The 24493-nt window shown below is 35.8% G+C and overlaps 4 pseudogenes; all 4 read right to left on the bottom strand.

Moving 5' to 3' along the window:
• Positions 1–228: 228 nt before the first annotated feature.
• LOC149516674 (25S ribosomal RNA) lies at positions 229–8934 on the bottom strand (annotated as a pseudogene).
• Positions 8935–9166: 232 nt separating this feature from the next.
• LOC149516673 (5.8S ribosomal RNA) lies at positions 9167–9315 on the bottom strand (annotated as a pseudogene).
• Positions 9316–9617: 302 nt separating this feature from the next.
• Positions 9618–11422, bottom strand: LOC149516672 (18S ribosomal RNA; annotated as a pseudogene).
• A 6351-nt stretch (positions 11423–17773) lies between these two features.
• Positions 17774–20318, bottom strand: LOC149516671 (25S ribosomal RNA; annotated as a pseudogene).
• Positions 20319–24493: the final 4175 nt, after the last annotated feature.

Below are 24493 nucleotides of genomic sequence, written 5' to 3'. Positions count from 1 at the left end.
CTAAGTCAGGGAGCATTCTAGTAAAACAGGGTCCAACTGCCAAAGGGACCAAACCTTAAGGCCTACTAGAGGCCCAGGTCATGGGGAACTAGCCTAAAAGGATGGTACGAGTAGTGATCAAGACTCCAAAGTCTTAGGCACATTGTTTAGGTTTAACAAAATTAAGCCAAGCCTAGGTGCAAGTGCTAGTGAGTGCTTATATGAATTTAAAAGCCATAAAAATGGCATTGGCACAGTAGATGTGCTTGAACCCATTTACTACCAGATCATGGGGTGCATGGTGTGCAACCCAACATGTGTTGATGGTGTTTAAAGGAACTGCTCACACAAAAGGCTAGCATGTGCCCCTATGACAGGTCAAAAATTAAGTGATGGGCACGTGTGTCACTTCTAGCTTAGATTTTCACTTAGAGTCATTTAGTAATAATCCAATGCATGGTAGCTTTGTGCCACTATCTCTTCAACCAAGCACAATGACCAATTGTGTAAATCAACCGTTCTTCTCATACTAGGTTGAATTACTATCATGATGCTCCATTAGTAGGGTAAAATTAACTTGCCTTATGACAGTCTAAACCCAGCTCACATTCCCTAGTGGTAGGTGAACAATCCAACACTTGGTGAATTCTGCTTCACAATGATAGGAAGAGCCAGCATCAAAGGATCAAAAAGTAACATTGCTATGAATGCTTAGCTGCCACAAGCTAGTTATCCCTATGCTAGCTTGTCTGACACCTCTAGCTTCAAATTTTGAAGGTTTAAAGGATCTATAATCCACGCTTTCATGGTTCATTTTTATACTAGAAATTAGAATCAAATGAGCCTTAACCCTTTTGTTCCATGTGAGATTTTTGTTCTTAATGAGCTCATCTTTGGACACTTATGTTATCTTTTAACAGATGTGCTACCCCAGCCAAAATCCCTACTTGACAATGTCTTTTGCCCAGATTGATTGACCAAGGCCAGCCTTGGGTCCAAAAGAAGGGGTCATGCCTCACTTCTAATTCATGGAATAAGTAAAATAATATTAAAAGTAGTGGTATTTCAATTTCACTTGAGGCCTCCCATTTATCTTACACCTCTTAAGTCATTTCCCAAAGTCAGACTATAGTCAAGCTCAACAAGGTTTTCTTTCCCCACTGATTCTTCCAAGCCTATTCCCTTGGTTATGGTTTTGATGGATAGTAAATAAGGATAATGGGAATCTCATTAATCCATTAATGTGAAACATTAATTAGATGATGAGGCATTTGGCTACATTAAAGAGGCATTTGGCTACATTCAAGGGGTCATAGTTACACTTGTCGTTTACCCATTCTTGTTTGAATTTCTTCACTTTGACATTTAGAGCACTAGGTAGAAATCACATTATGTAAGCATATGCAAAAACCATTGCATTGATTTGTTTTAATTAAATAGTTGGATTCCCTTTATCTATACCAGTTCTAATTTGACTACTCTTACCTAGGGAAAGCCCTCGAGAGAGCAATTCCTAGTCCCTTTGATCAGCGCATGGCAACCTGCTCTCACCATAGGAGTAGATTAACTAGTGTATCGATAGCTAATGGGTTTGAGATTGGGACCCTCGTGCCCAACCCTTAGAGCCAATCCTTTTCCCAAGGTTATGGATCTATTTTGCGACTTCTTTTGCCTATATTGCTCCATCGACTAGAAGCTATTCACCTTAGAGCCCTGATGCAGTTATAAGTTTGATTAGGCATGGATGGCACTTGGTCCTCTAGATTTTCAAGGGCCACCAAGGGAACACTTGACACTATAAGATGTGTGGTGCTCTTTTGGTCGTTGGACCCTACCTCCAGCTAAGCCATTTCCAGGGTAGGCAGGCCATTAAACAAAAAAGATAACTTTTTTTAAGGCCCCATTGACTTCTTCAAACTCCCTAATGTTGTCGTTAGCTACTGCATCCTAATTAAGGAATTTTAACCTAAATCCCTTTCAAAACTCATGCTAGACATGCTATTAGATGAGCTTCCCTTGTCTCTTAGGATCGACTAACCCATGTGTAAGTGCAATTCACATGGAACCTTTCCCCTCTTCGGCCTTCAAAGTTTTCATTTGAATATTTGCTACTACCACCAAGATCAGCACCAATGGTCACTCCACCTAGGTTCACACCCTAGGTTTTGTGACGAATGCTATGTCTTCCAAATCATCGAGGCTTGGCCCTTGCCCCAACAGTTAGGTATAGGTCACGTGCTTAAGCGCCATCCATTTTTTGGGTTAGTTGATTTGGTAGGTGACTTGTTTCACATTCCTTAATGGATTTTGACTTCTATGACCACCATCATGCTATTTTAATCGACCAACACCCCTTATGGGTTTTAGGTTAGAGCACAATTAGGCACCATAACTTGGCTTCCAGTTCATCTCGTATCACCAATTCTATTTACTAAAAATGGCCTACTTAGAGCTCTCAATTCTGTGGCACGGCTAAACGAAGCAACCATACTATCATGAGCCAATGTTGTATAGGGCCATGACCAGGCATAGGATGTCATGAGCCACCCATGTATAAGGCCATGATTGAGTAGAGGTGCTAAGGTGAAGGGTAGATCTCATGGGCTAAGAAAAAGTGTCCCCATTTCAAACTTTGTAATGGTTCATGGTAGCATAAGTGTAAAATCTCTTAAGCTCTTTAAAGGGGTGAGTAGTCAATGTATTGTTAGGCTCTCTCACTACCTAAGGTATGTGCTAAACCACCCATTTAGGGCTACCCTCTAAACTTGATGATGGTGGGAAGACCCAATGCTCTTTTTGTACTTATTGTACTATTCTTGATATTAATAAAATATTTTTTTCTTATGAAAACACCAGGGGTTACCTTGGTGTTCTCCTATTATGCATCGATATATTGTTGTGTATTCTTAAGATTAACTTGTGGCTTGTTGGTTGCCTATTCATATATCAAACTATCCTTGGCTGACTTATATGGAAGTATCCATCTAAGTGACACACAGTCTATTGCTTCATTGAGAGAAAGCTTAGCTTATGACACGTGGTATTAGAGCATAATTGAGAAGTGCTAGAGAATTGATAAAATGGCTACGACTGGTGGATTTAATGATCAACAAAGGATTGAGGAGCTTGAGGCCATGGTGGCTGCCCTAAAAGCTTATATGGTAACTCATGATCCACTGAAAAAAATCAAGATATCCTAGTAGGAGTTGTCTAATACTCTACATAGCTTGGGTGAGGAGACCAAAGATGCCTTGAGTGTTCTCCAAAAAGAGTTTGAGGAGCTTAAGGCCCAAGTGAGTATGCTACAAATGGCTATGGCCAGGTCAAGTTTTAGCTCGTGGAGAAAGGGAAAATGACCAAAGTGCCAGAGCCTCGATGTAATGTGAGGGCAAGAGATGTCAAAGAGCTTGAGAACTTCCTATTTCACATAGAACAATTCTTTTAAGCTATGCACACATAATCAGAGGAGGATAAGGTTGTAATGGCTTCAATATACCTTGCCAGGGATGCCAAGCTATGGTGGTGTTGAAAATTTGTAAGTAATGAATGCCCTATTAAAACTTAGGCAAATCTTAAGCAAGAGTTGAAAAATGAGTTATTCCTTGAGAATGTGGAATATCTGACCCAAATGATGCTTCCAGAATTAGTGTAAACAAGAACAATGTGAGAGTTTGTAAGGAGCTTTTCTACCATGATGTTGGACATTAGAGACAAGTTTAAAAAATACAAGATGTTCTAATTCCTTGAGGGCCTCAAACCTTGGGCTAGGATGGAATAACAAGGATAAAAGGTGCAAGATGTGGGCACAACCATGGCTACCACCAAACGTCTTAATGACTATAACAATGCCCCCTCAAAATGAATGAACCCTCTATCAGGTGGTAATAACTCCAACTTTGAGAATGGTAGAAAGATGGTCAAAGTAGATAGACCTTTCAATGACGGATTAGATAAAAGGCCTTCTGGTTGAGACAATACCCAACCCAAGGCAAACAATGTATCGAATTTTAGTATAAAGTAACTGCTAGCTTGTTTCTTATGCAAGGGGTCACATCGGGTGGCCAAATGCCCATGTAAAAATGCCTTTAATGCTTTGAAAGCCTCCTTTCAAGAGTCCTCCAAAATAGTAAAAACTATTAAAGAAGTTAAATAGGAGCCATCATGGATGGGCTCAATATGGTTCCTTAATGCCTTTTGTACCCAACTAAACAAGATAAAGAAAGAATCTATGAGAGGTTTGATGTATGTGGACCTAGTACTCAATGGTAAAACCATAAAAGCCATGGTAGATATAGGTGCAATTGATACGTTTATCACACTAGAGGAACTAAAAAGGTGTGGTCTCTAGGTTAATAAAGACTGTGGGTAAATGAAAGCGGTTAACCCATTAGCTTTTGTGATCAGTGGAAGCTCCAAGAGTGTGATGACCGAGTTGAGGCCATGGGATGGAAATGTAGACTTCATGATTTCCCTCATGGATGACTTTGATGTTGTCCTAGGATTGGGCTTCATGATGTTGGCTCAGGCAATCCTAATCCCTATTGTTAGTTGTTTATTGTTCTTGAGGGAAAGCTTATGTGTTGTGTTAGCCATAATCCTCCATAAGAGTAAAAAGAAAATGATTTCAATATTACAATTCAAAAAATGAGTAAAGAGAAGGGAGCCTTCTTATGTGGCTATTCCAATTTATAAAAATGGGATTAATGGGAGTTTGTGGTTATGTATGGACTATAGGGCATTAAAAAAAGTCACTATGAGAAACAAATATCCTATTCCTCTTATTGCAGATTTGTTTGATCAACTAAGCTAGGCCAAGTGCTTCTCCAAATTGGACTTGAGATTTGGCTATCATCAAGTTAGAATTGCTAAAAGAGATGAGCCAAAAACCACTTCTGTGATGCAGTATGGTGCATTTGAATTTCTTGTTATGCTTTTTGGATTGACGAATGCCCTTGCCATATTTTGTACCTTGATGAATCAAGTGTTCCATGACTATCTCGACAAGTTTGTGGTCATCTATTTAGATGACATAGTGGTCTATAGTTCTACCTTAGAAGAGCACTAAGAGCACCCACATCTTGTGTTTCAAATACTACAAGACCATCAATTGTATGTTAAAAGATAAAAAAGTGCATTTGCTCAAACATTAATTCACTTCTTAAGCTATAATGTTGAACAAGGCCACATTCGAATAGACATGGAAAAAGTTAGGGCTATCAAAGATTAGGCAACACCAAAGAATGTTAGGTAAACTCCACTAATTTTTAGGGTTAGCCAACTATTATAAGAGATTTTTGGAAGGATACTCTAGTAGAATCATGGCTCTCATAGAGCTATTGAAAAATGAGCATAAATGGTGTTGGACAAGTGAATGTCAATAGGTTTTTGAGGGCTTAAAAAAAGCCATGATGAAGGACCTTATCTTAACTCTCCTTTACATTCGGAAGCCTTTTGAAGTTCAAACAAATGTATCTAATTTTGCTATTGGGGGAGTGCTTTTACAAGAATGGCACCCTATAGCATTTGAAAGTCAAAAGTTAAGTGAAGCTAAAAAATGATATATGGCTCAAAAGAAAGAACTTCTAGTAGTAATCCATTGTTTGAAAGCATGGCAACATTATTTGTTAGGTTCACAATTCGTAGTTAAGATAGATAATGCAGTGGTTAGTCATTTTCTCACCCAACTGAGGCTCATGGCTAAACAAGCTAGATGGTAGAGTTTCTAGCCGAATTTGAATTTTGTTTTGAGCACATAACTGGAATAACCAATTAAGTGGTAGATGCATTGAATAGATAGGCAAAGACGACTACCCTTATGAGAATTACCTCGATGGTAGCTAGTAAAGTCACAACAGATATTCACAAGCTAATTGAAGATAATCTGAAGAAAGACCCACAGGCCAGTGCCATTTTGGAGCTAGTAGAAGAAGGCAAGTCTAAGTACTTTTGGCAAAAAAATGGGGTCTTATTAATAAAAGGTCCTTGGTTGTTTGTGCCAAAAGTAGGAGGTCTAAAATAGATGCTAAGGAATGCCATGATACACCATAGGTGGGTCACCCTGGTCGGTAACATACTTGGCTTTACTGAAATAAGGCTATTATTAGTTTCACATATGGCAAGATGTGATGGACTATACGAAGACTTGCCTCATTTGCCAATAGGACAAAGTTGAAAAGAAGAAATTGACAGGCATACTTAAACCATTACTTATGCCCATAAGACCTTGGGTAAGTTTTTCCCTTAACTTCATATTGGGCCTTCCTAAGGTTGATGATCTTGTGTGAATTCTAGTAGTGATTGATTGTTTCTCTTAACATGTTACATTGATTCTCACCTAAAAGTATTGCATCATGGAAGATATGGCCTGAATAATATTTAAACATGTAATAAAGTATTAGGGCCTTTCTTAAAACATTATTAGTGATAGGGATCCAAGATTCACGAGGTCATTCTTGAGAGAATTTTTCAAGATCTTGGTATCTCAGCTCAACATCTTTTCAAGTTATCACTTACAAGCTGATGTTCAAACTAAATGATTTAATGGGTTATTGGAAGAGTACTTAAGATACTTTGTTCAAGCTAATTAGAAGAATTAACCTTCATTGTTGGATGTAGCTTAGCTTTGTTTTAATTCCAACAAGTGTTCTTCCACAAATAAGAGTCCATTTGAAGTGGTCACTAAACAACTATGAAGACCACTACATACATCCCTTGAGCCATATCGAGGAAAGAATCCACGAGCCTTCAACATTAGCAAAAAATCAATACAAAACATAGAAATTATGCAAGCAGACTTAGAGAAGGCATCAAACCACATGAAGAAATGGGTAGATAAGGGCCGAAAGGCACAGCAATTCAAAGTTGGTGATCTTGTTCTTGTCAAATTAGTGCCCGAACAAACTAGGTTCCTAAAAAGGTAAGATTGTAGGTTGGAGCATAAGTATAAGGGTCTAATGAAGATCCTTTCCAAAGTTGGGAATGCCTCTTATAAAATTGACCAACCAAAATAGATGAAGGTGCACCCAGTGTTCCATGTGAACAACTTAAAACCCTATCATCAAACCCCACAAACACAAGTTGAGGTGAATCAAGTAAAGTTGCCATTACCATGAAGCCACCATTAGAACATCAAGTTAAAGAGATTTTAGTTGACAAGGTATCTTAAGTATCTCGAAGAATAGTTCATGAATATTTAGTGAAGTGGGAGAGCTTAGGACTAGAAGAAACTAGTTGAGAGAAAGATCATGTCCTCTAAGCATTCAAGCAAAAGATTGAAGAATTCTACACCAACAAGTCAATGAGGTTATTGACAAAATAGGTGGGGGAGGATGTCATGAGCCAACCTTGTATAGGGCCATAACCAAGCATAGGATGCAATGAGCCACCCATGTATAGGGCCATGACTAAGTAAAACTGCCAAAAAATAGGGTAGATCTATTGGCTTGGAAAAAGTGCCCCCATTTCAAACTTTGTAATGGTTCTTAGTAGCATCGGTATAAAATCTCTTAATCTCTTTAAAGGGGTTAAGCAATTGACATATTATTGGGCTACCTCACTAACTAAGGTATATGTTAGACCACCCATCTAGGGTTGCCTCTCTAGCCCTGACGATGGTGGGAAGACTCGGTGCTCTTTTTGTACTTGTTATACTTTCTTGATATTAATAAAATAGTTTTTTTTCTTATGGGAACATCGAAGGTTGCCTTGGCGTGCTCCTAATATGAACTAATATGTCGTTATATATTCTTGAGATTAATTTGTGGCTTGTTGGTTACCTATTTAGATATCAAACTATCCTTGGCTACTTGTGGGGAAGCATCCATCCAAATGGCACACAGTCTATTGCTTCATTAAGAGAAAGCTTAGCTAGTGATGCATGCCATCTTGCCTATTTAAAGTTTGAGAATAGATCGAGGGCATTGTGAATCCAATGCCTCTAATTATTGGCTTTACCTTATAGAACATGCCAAGGGCTTTAACTATCCTAAGGGAAACTTTAGAGAGAACCAGCTATAGATGGTTCGATTAGTCTTTCACCCCTATACCCAAGTCATACAAATGATTTGTACATCATTATCACTATAGGCCTCCATTAGAGTTTCATTTCGCTTTGCCTTGTTTAGGCATAGTTCACCATTTTTTGGGTCTTAACAGGTAGCTCACACTCGAACCCTTTTCAAAAAAGTTCAAGGTCAGTCGATGGTGCACCCGTGAGAGATCCTGCCAATCAATTTCCTTGCACCTTATGGGTTTTTTAGCTCATTGACTGGCATACATGTTAGACTCCTTGGTCTGTGTTTCAAAATGGGTCAGATGGCGAAACCATAGGCTAATGCCTAGAGCATGTCGGTGTCGAGGCACACCGAGATGATGTGTGCTGCATTCCATGATCATGGTGATAACATCTTCATAGGCATTTTGAAAGCCTAGGCTTGGGCCACCATCAGGACCTATGTCGATCCATGCCTTGAGCTGATCAGTGAATTGGCTCTTACCGTTTCACAGCTGATCAAGCTGCATTGTCAACCCCCATCTATTTCTCTTTCAATAATTTTAAGCACTTTTTAACTCTTTTTTCAAAGTTCTTTTCATCTTTCCCTTATGGTACTTGTTTGGTATCGATCTCTCACCCATATTTAGCCTTAGATAGAATTTACCCCTTAATTAGGGCTACATTCCCAAACAACCCAACTCATAGACAATGCTTAGTTTTATGAAAAGGTCCAAGCACAACAGGGCTCTCACCCTCTTGGCACCCCTTTTTAGGGTACTTAGGCCCAGTGTACCATTGAAGACGCTTTTCCATACTACAATTTGGATACCGAAGGTGTCCAATTCTAAAGCTGGGCTATTCTCAGTTTGTTCGCCACTACTAGAGAAATCTTGGTAAATTTCATTTCCTTCACTTATTGATATGCTTAAACTTAGTGGGTAATCTTGCCTGACCTGAGGTAATGATACAAGCATCGACCAAGTGATGCAGGGGATCTAATAGGGTCTAGGTGGACAACAAGTACATGTCATCAAAGATGAGGCACATTACGAGCTTTACCACTAATGGTCATAGTGCTATCGTTGCCAGGGACTCACTTTTGGGCCAACCATGATTGGTAAGATCACAAGAGGTCATCTTCCACCCCTTCACCCATAGCTCAATGGGTGAGGGTTTAGAAGGGGCGACAGTGCATGACACCTAGGCAAGCGTGCCCTCGGCCTAATGGCTTGGGGCATAACTTGCATTCAAAGACTCGATGGTTCATGGGATTTTGTAATTCATTCCAAGCATTGCATTTCACTATATTCTTCTTCAATGTAAAATATCCATTGTTGAGAGTCATTTTTGGTTTTTCATGACAAAATGAGTCATAATGTCGACTGTGCACACATCGCAAATAGGATGGTGATGGCACATGCATTCTTTTTCATTCTGGTTCTTTGGCACAATTCACACTATGGGTTTGTTATTCAGCCATAGGCTACAATACCAATCATTTCACCCTTCCGAGAGGTAGAATGAAATGTTACACCTGTCTGAGGCTAAAGGGGCTCAGGGCATGAAGGCACCCTCACCCTCTCGATGTTTCATTAACGTGTTCATGAATCATTCATTAAGTGGGTTTTGACAATAATCCTTTGGACAATGATCCTTCTATATGTTCACCTACTGAAACCTTGTTACGACTTCTCCTTCCTTTAAATGATAAGGTTCAATGGACTTCCCATGATGTCATAAGTAGTGAATTGTCTATGTCACCATGATTCAAACACTTTATCAAACTATTCAATTGGTAGGAGTAATGGGTGGTGTACAAAGGGTAGGGATGTACTCAACATGAGTTGATGACTTAAGCTTACTAGGAATTCCTTATTAAAGACCAACAATTACAATGATCTATCCTCATTATAATGAAATTTCAAAGATTACCCAAGCCTGTCAGCCAAGGCGATAGACTCTTTGAATACATTAATGTAGCAAGTGTGTGGCCAAGAGCATCTAAAGGCAACACAGACCTATTATTGCCTCAAACTTCTTTGGCCTAAGTGGCCATAGTCCCTCTAAGAAGCTAGCCACGAAGGATCACCTCCACATACCTAGTTAGTAAGCTAAGTTCTTGTTCTTTAATGGAGTTAACTAGATAAATCACTTCACCAACTAAGAACGATCACGCACCACCACCAATAGAATCAAAAAGGAGTTTTCAATCTATCAATCCTTACTATGTCTAGACTAGTAAGTTTTCCTTTCTTAAGTTAAATTAAGCCACAGGCTCTACTCTTGGTGATGCCTTTTTGTCAATTCCTTGAAGTTTCAACCTTGTGACCATACTCCCTCGAAACCCAAAGACTTTGATTTCTTATAAGGTGCTAGTGGAGTTCTAAAAGTAATATCCATTGATCATTGGTCGACATCATTTATGGTTGAGACTAGGATGGTATTTGATCATCTTTAAGCCCTAAGTTTCATTATTGATTAATGAAAACATCCTTGGCAAATGCTTTTGCAGTTGTTCATCTTTGATAAATCCAAAAATATCACCTCTAACTATGAAATTTGAATGCCCCTAATTTTTCCCTGTTAATCATTACTATTATCTTAAAGGCCAACACATTAAGACTGAAATGCTATGATGTTATCCCATGCTAATGTATACAAGCACAAACCTACTTTGAGAACTCTAATTTCTTCAAAGTAACAATGTTAGAGGAACGACTTGGCCAATTAAGGCTAGGAGTGCCTGACTAGTAGTAGGGAAAAGTAGCTTGGTGCTCACTATGAGGTGGATCGAATGACCCAATCCTAGTTTCAACTATAAGGTTTTTAACTGTAACAACTTAAATATATGCTATTAGAGCTGGAATTGTTGCAGCTGCTAGCATTAGACTTACCTTTCAATGAATCTCCATTAAGGGATTTAAATTGTACTTATTCTAATTACCAGAATCATAAAGCTTGGTATTGTTATTTATTTTCACTACCTTCTTATGTTAGGATTGTGTAATTTATGCACCTACTATCTTCCTTGGAAGTGGTAGACATTTTTTAGGCTCCTTCTTTAGAATTGAACCCTAATTCTCCATCACCCATCACCACCATAGTAGGCCATTATCTTACTATCAAAAGTTGATAAGGTAAAAATTTAAATGATGCATCTCTGTCACATAGGCTTTGTGATCTATCGAGTTAACATGAATCATTAGAGTAATGGGCAAAGCCTATGTAAACCTTTTATCTAATAAATGCATCCCTTCCAAAAGTTGGGGTTTGTTGCATATATTAGCTCTAGAATTACTACAGTTATTCGAGTAATAGATACCATCAAATAACCTATAATTGATTTAATAAGCCATTCATAGTTTCACTATCTAAATTTGTTCAAACTTACATAAGCATGGCTTAATCTTCGAGACAAGCATATGACTACTTGGCAGGATCAACCAAGTAGCATTCCTTCAAGATGTTGGCATCGCATGGGCCTCAATGCACTGACTAAGTGATAGAGATAGCCAATATGAAGCACAAGCATCATATGTGCAAGCTCGTAAAATGTATAGCAATAGATGTGCAAAGGTCAAGAGCCTGCACCCACAAAACATTCCACATCCAATAGCACGATCAAACACTAGTGCACCAATGTGGCTATGAAGGTTTAAGTGGTACACTTAGGACACAACACATGATTAAGGTTTGACCCATAGCCTTTAAGGATACAAGAAAAATGATGGATTACAAGACATCCAACTACCATCAATTTAGGTATGTAGCATAGGATCCTGATTATACCCCTAAGGTATGATGACCACATAAGGGGAGATTGAAGAGGATGATGGGTTGACAATTTGATTCATTGAGTATGGAGCCTACCAACATGCATAATCATAACATCACTCATATGCCTATTACATACAAGTGGTAGCATCCATGCACACTAGTCCACAACCCACCCAATCAATTACTCAATGACTGAGAGAAGGAAATGATGTACGAGTCCATGCCACAACCACTTGGCATGGGAAAAACACAAGCAAAGGCCATAAGACTACCCTTACCATCCAATAGGCAACAATGGCATGACACCACCAATGCTTGTTCTAGTCGAGATTGCACACAAAACCTCTGTAGCCACCACTCTAGGGGGATGTTGCTTGATTTAGGGACTTGTTCATAGGGTCTTTGGTAGCATGGGCTACATGTACGGGCTTGGCCAATCCAAGGCATTTTTATAAGGGACCACGGGACTGCCAAATGCTCAAAAGACTTGGCTAGACTAAGCTAGTGACTGTAGCTTCTACTTACACCACTTTAAGAAGTTGGTACCCAATTTAGGGACTTAGTCTAGGGTTTAGGGCAACATCAATCGTAGGCATGGGCTTGAGCTTGGCACAACTGCGCCCTTTTTCCATATGCACACTAACCAGTCAAGGCCATAAACTCTTATAGGTCACCAAAGCAACCAGTTGCTTGACAACATGACTAGAAGGCATGCATGGCCTGGATTTTACTCTAGGAACATTGCCATGGATGTTTGCAACAACAAATCTATCATGCACACCTACTCTCTCATGAGGGAAAAAATAAGACTAGACAACCACCCCTAAAAGGCATGATAGATTTTATAGATATGTTAGCAGTAGACATTAAAGTGTCTATAATGGGGAACTTCTTTCAAACAGGCATATCTTGCATGAGGGTTTGTTGGTGTTGATGGTGGTTAAGGTATATGCCCTTACCAAGGCCCAACATATGCTGATATTGTTCGAGACAAGTGCCCGTAGCAAAGGCCAGCATATGCCGATGGTGTTTGAGGTAACTACCTATACTAAAAGTCATTTTCTACTGATACTGATCGAGGCATGTGCCTTCACCAAGGGCCAATATGTACCAATGGTGGTCAAGGCAATTGCCCATACCAAAGCCAACTAGTGCCAGTGGTGGTCGAGGTAGGTGCCCTTACCAAAGGCCAGCTTATGTTGATGATGGTCAAGGTATATGCTTGCACCATGTGCCAGCTTATGTTGATAATGGTCAAAGCCTTGGCTAAAGTTTGATTCTGGGCCCTGATCATATGCTAGGCTCGGGCATGTATTGCTGTCGTATTTTTTACCTAGGGCACCATCATCGAAAGATTGTTGGAGAACCTAGTCAATGGCATTAAGGGTTCCAATGATTGGGGAAGGGGGCCAGAGGGTGTGTGCACATGATGTATAATAGGTGCTAGTCCTTAGCCCTTATATTGGCCCCTTATCCCCTAAGGAACCTCAACAACTAACAACCCCTTAAAAAAGCATAAGAGCTTTTACAAGTTTATAACCAATAGCCATTCAAGTGTCTAAAATGAAGATGCTTTTTTTGAATGGCCATAAGATCTTCTGCACTTTGAGTTCTTAGCTGAATTTTTTTAGATGCCTACAAAAATACAAGGATCGCGTATACTAAATTTAGGGCCAAAACTCTTTTTAAAAGAATTTTAAAAAATCCCAAACCATGAAAATTTTAAAATTCATGAAAAATATAAATTGAGTCATCTTGCCATGAAACTTCACATGAAGGCATAAGAGACTATTATATGAAATTACAAGCCATAAAAATCATATTGGCATGGCAAAAATATGAAGATGTTCTTGAACCCAACTATTACCCAATCATGGTCTACATGATGCATAGCCCAGTATGTGCCAATAATATTTGAGGGAACTACCTGCACTAAGGGCCAGCATGTGTTGATGGTAATCAAAGCATGTGCCAAGACTAAGGGCCAACATGTCTCAATGATAGTTGAGGCATGTGTATATGTCATAGTCTGTAAGCTGGTCCAAGCCTAAGAGTTTTTTTCTTGTAGAGAAACAATTCAAGTTCTAGTAGGACAAGGTCTGAAAGTTAGGGGGACCAAGCCTTGAGGTGTACTAGAGGTCTAGGTCATGGGGAACTAGCCTAGAACAATGGAATAGGTAGTGATCAAGACTCTAAAGGCTTAGGCCTGGTGTTTGGGTTGGACAGAATTGAGCTAGGCCTAGGGGTGTGTGTGAGTGTTGGTTAGCATTTTATGAATTTATAGGTAGTGATCAAGACTCTAGAGGATTAGGCCTGATGTTCAGGTTTGGCAAAATTGAGCCAAGCCTAGGTACAGGTGTTGGTTAGCATTTTATGAATTTACAAGCCATAAAAATGGCATTTACATGGCAAAAATATGAAGATGTGCCTATGTCACTAGTCGAGACTCAAACTTCAAGCTAGGATAACTCCAGGACACAAGAATGGACTCTTTCACATCCCAAATTAGCCTAACATAAGAAACGGTGCATGGACACTTTAGACTACAAGGCTTGGCCACCTAGTATGTTACGAAATGAAAGGCCACAACAAGTGCTTGCAGAAAGGCTAACAAAAGAATAAAACAAAGTTTAAGGCAAAAGTAAGGATGTTATTACTTAATGGTTCTAGTGTGTGTACGATGAGGGTGAGAATCTCTCTATTTATAACTGAGTCCCCTTTACAATTGTGTTAAGATACATTTCTAAACTCTAGGGATTACACTGGCTTGAATCTTATGATTTTTAGAGATAAGATACAATTCTTGATTCTAAGGGATTGGTATTGCTACATAATCTTTGACTTGCTGAAATCATGCTAATTATCGAGCTTTCTAAAAGCCCTAAAAATTGATCCTCCTCGAATTGTGTTTAGGTGTGCCCACACTTAGGCTTGATCATGTACCTACTCTTTGACCATCAATGCTTTCACTTGGGTTTGATTGGATGCTCGTGCAATGCTCACCAATGCCTACCCCTGGGCCTAGCTTAATCCTGCCAAACCTGAACACCTTCCCTAGGCCTCTAGAGTCTTTATCACTACCTGCCCCATTATTTTAGGCTAGTTCCCTATGACTTAGACATCTAGTGAACCTTAGGGCTTGGTCCCCTTGGATGTCAAACTCTATCTTGCTAGAACTTGAACTGCTACTTAACTTAAAGAGAACCCTTTGGCTTGTACTAGCTTATGAACCATGACACTTGAACCCACCTACTGCTTGGTTATGGTGCACATGGTGCATGGCTATGGCCTAGGACACCTGTACTTGGTGCATGGCCTAGCATGTGCTGATGGTGTTTGAAGGAATTGCTCGCAGAAAGAGCCAGTATGTGCCAATGATGGTCGAAGCATGTGCTAAGACCAAGGGCCAACATGTACCAATAGTGATCAAGGCATGTGTATGGCCATGGTTTGTAAGCTAGTCCAGGCCTAGAGGCTTTTTTTTAGTCGAGCAACAATTCTAATTCTAGCAAGATAGATCTAATAGCCAATGGGACAAGCCTTGAGGCATACTAGAAGCTTAAGTCATAGGGAAGTAGCCTAGAATAGTGGTAAGGGTAGTGATCAAGACTCCAACGGCTCAAGCACAATGTTCAAGTTTAGTGGAAATGGGCCAAGCCAAGGTACAGAAGCTAGTAAGGATTATATGAATTTACAAGCCATGAAAATGGCATTAGCATGGGCAAAATATAAAGATGTTCTCGATTGTGGTACTCATAGTATGTGACCTAAGCCTAAGATACTTGTGCTTAATGTGTGGCCCAGCATGTGCCATTGGTGTCTAAGAAAACCGCTTGTACAAAGGGCCAGCATGTGCCAATGGTGGTTAAAGCATGCATGAAGGCCAAGGGCTAGCATTTTTTAATGGTGGTCAAGGCATATGCATGTGTCACAATTCATAAGTTGACCCAGGCATAGGGTTCTCTTTGAGTCAATGAGCAATTCTAGCTCTAATAGGAAAGGGTTCAATTACGAGAGTGACCAGGCCTTGAAGCCTACTAGAGGCCCAAGTCATAAAGAACTAGCCCAAACTAGTGCTACAAGCAATGATCAAGACTCTAGAGGCTTAAGCATGGTGTTCAGGTTTGGCGAAATTGAGCTAGGCCTAAGTGCACACTAGTGAGTGCTTATGTGAGTTTATAGGCCATAAAAATGGCATTGGCATGGCAGAAGTGTGAAGATGTGCTGGAACCCATCGACCGACCAATCATGGTATGAATTGTGTGAGGCTCAGGCCCAAGATACTCATGTGTGATGCATGGCCTAGCATGTATCGATAGTGTTCAAGGGAACTGCTCGCACAAAGGGCCAACATGTGCTATTGGTGATCGAAGTATGTGGCAAGACCAAGGGCTAACATATCCTGATAGTGGTCGAGACATGTACTTGTGTCATGGTTTACAAGCTAGTCTAAGCCTAAAGGTTTTCTTTAAGTTGAGGAAAGGTTCTAATTCTAGCAGAAAATGGGTATGACTACTAGGGGGACTAGGCCTTGAGACCTACTGGAGGCCCAGGTTGTGGGGCACTAGAGAAGAATAGTGGTATGGGTAGTGATCAAGACTCCAAAGGCTCAAGCATAGTGTTCGAGTTCCATGAAATTGAGCCAGCCCTATGTGCAGGTACTGGTGAGCACTTAGATAAATTGACAAGACATTAAAATGGCATTCGTATGGCAAAAATGTGAAGATGTGCTTGAACCCACCAACTGCTTGATAGTAATGTGCATGGTATGTGGTCTAGGCCCATGATACCATGCTTAGTGTGTGGCCCAACATATGCCAATGGTGTTTAAGGGAACTACTTATACAAAAGGCTAGCATGTGTCAATAAAGGTCAAAGCATGGGCAAAGACTAAAGGCTAACATGTCTTAATGGTGGTCGAGACAAGTGCATGTGTCATGGTCTCAAAGTTGGTCCAAGCCCAAAGGTTCTTTCTGAGTCGATGAGCAGTTCCAGTTCTAATAAGAAAGGGTCTGATTACCAAGAGAACCAAGCCTTAAGGCCTACTAGAGGCCTAGGTTGTGAGGCACTAGCCTAGAATAATGGTATAGGCAGTGATCAAAACTTTAGAGGCTCAAGCATAGTGTTTAAGTTTTATAGAAATGAGCTAGGCTCAAGTGTAGGCGCTAGTGAGCACATAGATGAATTAAGGCATGTGCATGTGTCATGGTCCGCAAGCTGGTCAAAACCTAAGGGTTCTCTCTAAGTTGAAGAACAGTCTCAATTCTAGTATGATAAGGTTCGACTACCAAGCAAACCAAGCCATAAGGCTTACTAGAGTCCTAAGTCATAAGGAACTAGCCTAAAATAGTGGTATGGGTAGTAATCAAGATTTCAGAGACACAAGCAAGGTTTTTAGGTTTAGTAAAATTGAGCTAGGTCTAGGTGCATTCGCTTGTGAGCAATGTGCGGTCACATAGTCAGACCCAGGTGTAGGCACTAATGATCAAGGTGCGAGCGTATGATCAAACCCATGTGCGGGATTGCCTAAACATAGTCCTAAGAAGATATGATTTATGGGCTTCTAGAATGCCTAATACTATAGCACAATCTTTGACAAGCTAGAATTATGCTAAGCACTTGAGTTTTGTAGGTTAACAATTTTTTATAAGTGCTAGCATCTAGCGATGGTGTCCGAGGTAGCGTTCTAAACTAAGGGGCTAGCATTTGCTGATGGTATTCGAGGAAACAATAGGCCAACATCTGCCAATAGTGTTGGATGCGATTGCCCACACGAACCAAGGGCCAAGTGTTGTCAATGGTGTGCAGGCAGAACTGATCCAAGGGCTAGCCATACTAAGGGTGAGCATGTTCCTATAACAAATACCAAAGGCATTTGGTTGTCATTTACTTGGATGTTTGAGGCAGGGATGTTATCCACCAGCCCAATCGATTGTAATGGAGAACACCATTCATCCCCCACCCTAAAGAGGTACGGTGTAAAAAAATAAAATGAATAGACTTCAATGGGTGTGAGGCGAAGGGATGAATCGAAGCAAAAAAGAGCTAAATCTTAGTGGATCATGGCAGAGGGTAGCAAGGCCACTCTACCATTTACAGTACTCCATCACATAATTAAGTCATTTGCAAAGGATTCTACCTACCATTTTATGGGAATTAAACTATAAGGAGGCCTGCATAATTTGTTCACCTTAGAGGCTGCACCTACAACATGTACCTTTTAGGGCCATAGGCTTTTACTGTGGGTTGACAATCGGGTGACAAGCGCAAGCGTCACTTCTAGCCTAGATTCTAACTTAGAAGTGTTCAGTGAAAATCTAACGTATGGTACCTTTGCACCATTGACCTTCGAACCAAACACGATGACGGATTGTGTGAATCAATAGTTCCTCTCTACTAGGTTGAATTACTATTGTGACACTGCCATCAATAAGGTAAAACTAACCTATCTCACGATGGTCTAAGCCCAGCTAATGTTCTCTATTAGTGGGTGAACAATCCAACACTTGGTGAATTCAGCTTCTCAATGATAGGAAAAGTTGGCATCGAAGGATCAAAAAGCAATCTTGCTATGCATGCTTAGCTACCACTAGCCAGTTATCCCTATGGTAACTTTTTTAACACCCCTAGCTTTAAATTCCAAAGGTATAAAGGATTGATAGGCCATGCTTTCATAATTCATATTCATACTGGAAATCAAAATCAAATGAGCTTTTACCCTTTTGTTCCACATATGTTTTATGTTCTTATTGCGCTCATCTTAGGACACCTGTATTATCTTTTAACAAATTTGCCTTCCCAGCCAAACTCCTCACCTAACAATGTTTTTTACTTAGATTGACTAACTGAGGTCGGCTTTGGGTCTAAAAAAAAAGGTCGTGCCCCACTTTCGATTCATAGAATAAGTAAAATAATGTTGAAAGTAGTGGTATTTCAATTTCATTTGAGGCCTCCCACTTATCTTACACCTCTCAAGTCTTTTCACAAAGTTAGACTAAAGTCAACTTAATAAGGTCTTCTCTCTCTGTTGATTCTACTAAGCTCGTTCCCTTGGTTGTGGTTTCGCTAGATGGTAGACAAAGACAATGTGAATCTCATTAATCCATTAATGTGCATCACTAATTAGATGACAAGGCATTTGGCTACCTTAAGAGAGTCATAGTTACTTCCACCATTTACCCATGCTTGGTTGAATTTCTTCACATTGACACTCAAAGCACTGGGTAGAAATCACATTGTGTGAACATCCGTAACGACCATCACAATGCTTTTGTTTTAATTAAACAATCAGATTCCCCTTGTCTATATTAGTTATGAGTCAACTATTCATCACTCGAGAAAAGCTCTTGAGGGAGCCTTTCCTAGTTCGTCCCTTGGTCAGCATGTAGTGACCTACTCTCACCATGGAAGCAACTTGAGTAGTGCTCCAGTAGCTGATAGGTTTGACACTGAAAGCCTAATGCCTAGCCCTTAGAGCCAATCATTTTCTCTAGGTTATAGATCCATTTTGTCAATTTCCCTTGCCTACATTGTTCCATCGGCCAGAGGCTATTCACCTTGGAAACCTAATGCGGTTATGAGTATAATCGGGCACAGATAGCATGATCCTTTAGATTTTCAAGGGCCATTGAGGGCACACCAGACACCACATGATGTGTGGTGCTCTTTCGACCACTAGACCCTACCTCCAGCTGAGCCATTTCTAGGGTGGGTAGGCAGTTAAACCAAAAAGATAACTTTTCCCGAGGCCCCTGCCGACGACTCCAAACTCCCTACCGTTGCCATTAGCCTCCACGTTCTGGCTTAAGAATTTTAACCCGATTCCCTTTCAAAGCTCGCACTAGATGCGTTGTTGGACTAACTCCCCCTATCTCTTAGAATCGACTAATCCATGTTCAAGTGTTGTTTACATGGAACCTTTCCCCTTTCGGCCTTCAAAGTTCTCATTTGAATATTTGCTATTTATTTCAAATAGTTATGACCTTTTGTGTTGTGATAAACAAATTGTTTCTGTCCATACAAGCTTATTTGAAATAAAATAATACTAGTTTATTAATATTTCAAAAATTAATAAGTAAAAGATTTATAAAATGAATCTGTTTACTGAGTAAGCTCAAATTGTTATGACTGTTTGAGCAATTTTTATTTCAAATAGTTAGGATCTTTTGTTTTGTCATAAAATAATTGTTTCTATTCATACAAGTTTATTCAGAATAAAATAATACTACTTTATTAATATTTTGCAAGTTAATAGGTAGGAGATTTAAAAAATATATTTGTTTATCGAACAAGTTCAAATAGTTATGTCCATTTGAACAATTATTTATTTTAAATTATTATGACCATTTGTTTTGTGGTAAAACAATTGTTTCAGTTCCTATAAAATTATTCAAAATAAAATAAAACAAATTCATTAATATTTTAAAAATTAATAAGAGATTTAAAAACTAAATCTATTTACGGAACTATTTGAACAATTATCTATCTCAAATCGTAATGATCTTTATTTTGTCATACAACAATTGTTTCTTTTCACATAAGCTTATTATTTTAAAATGATACTAATTTAATAATATTCTAAAAATTAATAAGTAAGAGATTTAAAAAATAAATATGTTTGTCGAACTAGTTTAAATAGTTAGACTATTTGAACAATTATCTATTTCAAATCGTTCTAACCTTTTGTTTAGTCATAAAACTATTATTTTAGTTCATACAAACTTATTCGGAATAAAATAATACTAATGTATTAATATTCGAAAAATTAATAAGCAAGAGATTTAAAAAAATAAATCTATTTACTGAATAATTTTAATTAGATATGACTATTTAAACAATTATCTATTTAAAATTGTTTTAACTTTTTGTCTTGTGATAAAACAATTGTTTCAATTAATAAATGTATTCGAAATAAAATAATACTATTTTATTAATATTTTAAAAATTATTAAACAAGCGATTTAAAAACTAAAGCTATTTTCTAAAGTAATTCTAACAGTTACAACTATTTGGACAAATATCAATCTCAAATCATTATGATCTTTATTTTGTCATAAAACAATTGTTTCTGATCATACAAGTTAATTCAAATAAAAATAATACTAATTTAATAATATTTTCAAAATTAATAAATAATTTAAAAAATAAATGTGTTTGTTGAATCAATTCAAATAGTTAAGATTATTAGAATAATTATCTATTTCAAATCATTTTGACCTTTTGTTTAGTCATAAAATAATTGTTTTAGTTCAAACAAGCTTATTCGAAAGAAAATAATACTAATTTATTAACTTTCAAAAAATTAATAAGCAAGAGATTTGAAAAAATAAATCTGTTTACTGAACAAGTTCAAATAACTATAACTATTTAAATAATTACCTATTTAAAATCGATATGAACTTTTGTTTTGTCATAAAACAATTGTTTTAGTTCACAAAAGTTTATCCAAAATAAAATAATACTAGTTTATTATTATTTTAAAAAATAATAAGAAATTTAAAAAATAAATCAGTTTACTAAATCAATTTAAATAATTATGGATATTTAAATAATTATCTATTTCTAATCGTTATTACCTTTCATTTTGTCATAAAACAATTGTTTTTCAACATACAAGCTTATTTGAAATAAAATTGTTAGTACTTTTCATTTTTGTCATAAAACAATAATTTTTGAACATACAAGTTTATTTGAAATAAAATAATACTAATTTATTAATATTTCAAGAATTAGTATGAGATTCAAAAAATAAATCTATTTACTGAATAAGTTCAAATAGTTATGACTATTTGAATAATTATCTATTTCAAATTATTACAACCTTTTGTTCTGTCATAAAATAATTATTTCTATTCATATAAATTTATTTGGAATAAAATAATACTAAATTAATAATATTCTAAAAATTCATAACTAAGAGATTTAAAAAAAAAAATTATTTGTCAAACTAATTCAAATAGTTAAGACTATATGAATAATTATCTATTATTTTAAATTGTTTTGACCTTTTGTTTTGTTATAAAACAATTATTTCAACTCATCCAAGTTTATTCATAATAAAATAAAACTAATTTATTAATATTTTAAAATTTTATAAGAGATTTAAAAATAATGTTATTTATGGAACCACTTCAAATAATTATACCTATTTGAACAATTATATATTTTAATTTGTTATAACCTTTTGTTTTCTCATAAAATAATTATTTCTATTCATACAAGCTTATTCAAAATAAAATAATACTAATCTAATAATATTTTGACAATTAATAACTAAGAGATTTAAAAAATAAATTTGTTTAACTATTTGTACTAGTCAGGCCAACAAATTCATTTTTTAAATCTATTATTTATTAATTTTTAGAATATCAACAAATTAGCATACTTTATTCTGAATAAGACTATATCAATAGAAACAATTGTTTGTGACAAAACAAATGGTTATAATGATTTGAAATAAATAATTGTTCAAAATTGTTATAACTACTTGAATTAGTTTGGTAAATAGATTTATTCTTCTAAATCTCTTATCAATTTTCAAAATATTAAAAAATAAATGTTATTTTATTCAAAACAAACTTATATGAACAAAAATATTTGTTTTACGACAAAACAAAAGGTTATAACAATTTGAAATAGATAATTATTCATATAGCCTTAACTATTTGAATTAGTTCGACAAACAAATTTATTTTTTAAATCTCTTAGTTATTGATTTTCATAATATTATTAGATAAGTATTATTTTATTCTGAATAAGCTTGTGTGAACATAAATAATTATTTTATGATTTGAAATATATAATTATTCAAATAGTAATAACTATTTAAACTGATCGACAAGTATATTTATTTTTTAATTCTTCTACTTATTACTTTTTAAAATATTAATAAATTAATATTATTTTATTCCAAATAAACTTGTATGATGAAAAACAATTATTTTATAACAAAATAAAAAGTTCATAACGATTTGAAATAAATAATTGTTCAAATGACCATAATTATTTGAACTTATTCGATAAACTGATTTATTTTTTAAATCTACAACTTCTCAATTTTTGAAATATCAATAAAGTAATATTATTTTATTTTGGATAAGTTTTATTAAACTAAAATAACTTTTTTATGATAAAACAAAAGTTTATAACAATTTTCAATAGATAATTGTTCAAATAGTCATAACTATTTGAACTTATTCAGTAAATAGATTTATTTTTTTTAATTTCTTACTTATTAATTTTTTGAATGTTAATAAAATTTTATTATTTTATTTCAAATTAGTTTGTATGAACTGAAAAAAAAATTTTATGACAAAACAAAAGGTCAAAATGATTTGAAATAGACAATTATTCTAATAGTCTTAACTATTATAACTAGTTCGACAAGCACATTTATTTTTTAAATCTCTTACTTATTAATTTTTAGAATATTATTAGTTTGGCATTATTTTATTCAGAATAAGCTTGTATGAACAGAAACAATTTGTTTTATGACAAAACAAAGATCATACTATTTGAGATAGGTAATTGTTGAAATAGTCATAACTATTTAAACTGGTTTGGTAAACAGATTTAGGTTTTGAATGTCTTTTTAATTTTTGAAATATTAATAAATTAGTATTACTTGATTCTAAATAATTTTGTATGACTAAAACAATAGTTTTACAACAAAACAGAATGCCATAATGATTTGAAATAGATAATAGTTTAAATGGACATGATTATTTGAATTTGTTCAGCAAACATATTTATTTTTTAAATCTGTAACTTATTAATTTTTAGAATATTAATAAATTAGTACTATTTTATTTTGAATAAACTTGTATGAATAGAAACAATTGTTTTATGACAAAACAAAATATCATAATAATTTGAAATAAATAATTATTCAAATAGTCATAACTATTAAACAGATTTATTTTTTAAATCTTTTACTTATTAATTTTTAGAATTTTAATAAATTAGTATTATTTCTATTCCGAATAAGTTTTTATGAGCAAAAAAAATTAATTTATGACAAAACAAAAAATAGATAATTGTTCAAATAGTCATAACTATTTGAATGTGTTCAAAAAATATTTTTTTCTTATTAATTTTTGGAATATGAATAAATTTAAATTATTTTATTCAAAATAAGCTTGCATGAACAAAACCAATTATTTTGTGGCAAAATGAAAGGTCATAATGTTTTAAAATAGATAATTGTTCATATAGTCATAACTATTTAAACTTTTTTGGTAAATGGATTCTTTTTTTCGTTCTCTTACTCATTAATTTTTGGAATATTAATAAATTAGTATTATTTTACTTCAAATAAACTTATATGAACTAAAACAATTGTCTTATTACAAAAGGAAAAGTCATAATGATTTGAAATAGATAATTATTTAAATAGTCATGACTATTTGAATTTATTTGGCAAACATATTTATTTTTTTAAATCTTTTACTTATTAATTGTTGAAATATTAATAAATTAATATTATTTTAATCTAAATAAACTTGTATGAACAGAAATAATTGTTTTATGATAAAATAAAAAGCCATAACAAGTTGAAATAAATAATTACACAAATAGTCATAACGATTTGAACTTGTTTGGTAAACAAATTTATTTTTTAAATCTTTTACATTTTTAATTGTCTTAATATTAATAAATTTGATTTATATTATTTGAAATAAGATTGTATGAATAGGTAAAATTCTTTTGTGACAAAACAAAAGGGTATAGCGATTTCAACTAGAT

The sequence above is a fragment of the Durio zibethinus genome, chromosome 9 (genome assembly GCF_047325235.1).
Source record: "Durio zibethinus cultivar Kanyao isolate XHJ-2024 chromosome 9, ASM4732523v1, whole genome shotgun sequence".
Classification (NCBI taxonomy): Eukaryota; Viridiplantae; Streptophyta; class Magnoliopsida; order Malvales; family Malvaceae; genus Durio; species Durio zibethinus.
This window is presented reverse-complemented; position numbering and strand designations above follow the sequence as displayed.